A 507-nucleotide genomic window follows, 5' to 3' on the forward strand; every position below is an offset into this window, starting at 1 on the left:
TAACAAATTAAATGCCATGGATACTCCAAAAAAAAAAATCGTACTAAGTAAGCATTAATGACATTTGTAGAAGTACAAACCAGTTCTATTCAGGAACTTGCTTTTATATTCACAATAAAAGCTATTTATATACAAATATATTATTTATGTTAATTTGTACCTGGTTTATGTAAGATTTTGCATTCCATATTTCAACTATGGAATTATTATTATTTAAAAATGAAACAAAAATGAAGGAAAATCATTAGTATTAATTTCAGTGTACAAATAAATAAATATCAGTAGGTATAAACTGCATCAGCCCAACCAATCGAGCCTCTCAATCACTTTGAGAGCTAAGGTGGCCGGGCATGGTGTTGCACACCTTTAATCTCAGTACTTGGGAGGCAGAGGCAGAGGCAGAGGCAGGCAGATTTCTAAGTTCGAGGCCAGCCTGGTTTACAAAGTGAGTTCCAGGAGAGCCAGGGCTATACAGAGAAACCCTGTCTCGAAAAACCAAAAAAAAAA

This window comes from Mus pahari, chromosome 2 (genome assembly GCF_900095145.1).
Source record: "Mus pahari chromosome 2, PAHARI_EIJ_v1.1, whole genome shotgun sequence".
Taxonomy (NCBI): domain Eukaryota; kingdom Metazoa; phylum Chordata; class Mammalia; order Rodentia; family Muridae; genus Mus; species Mus pahari.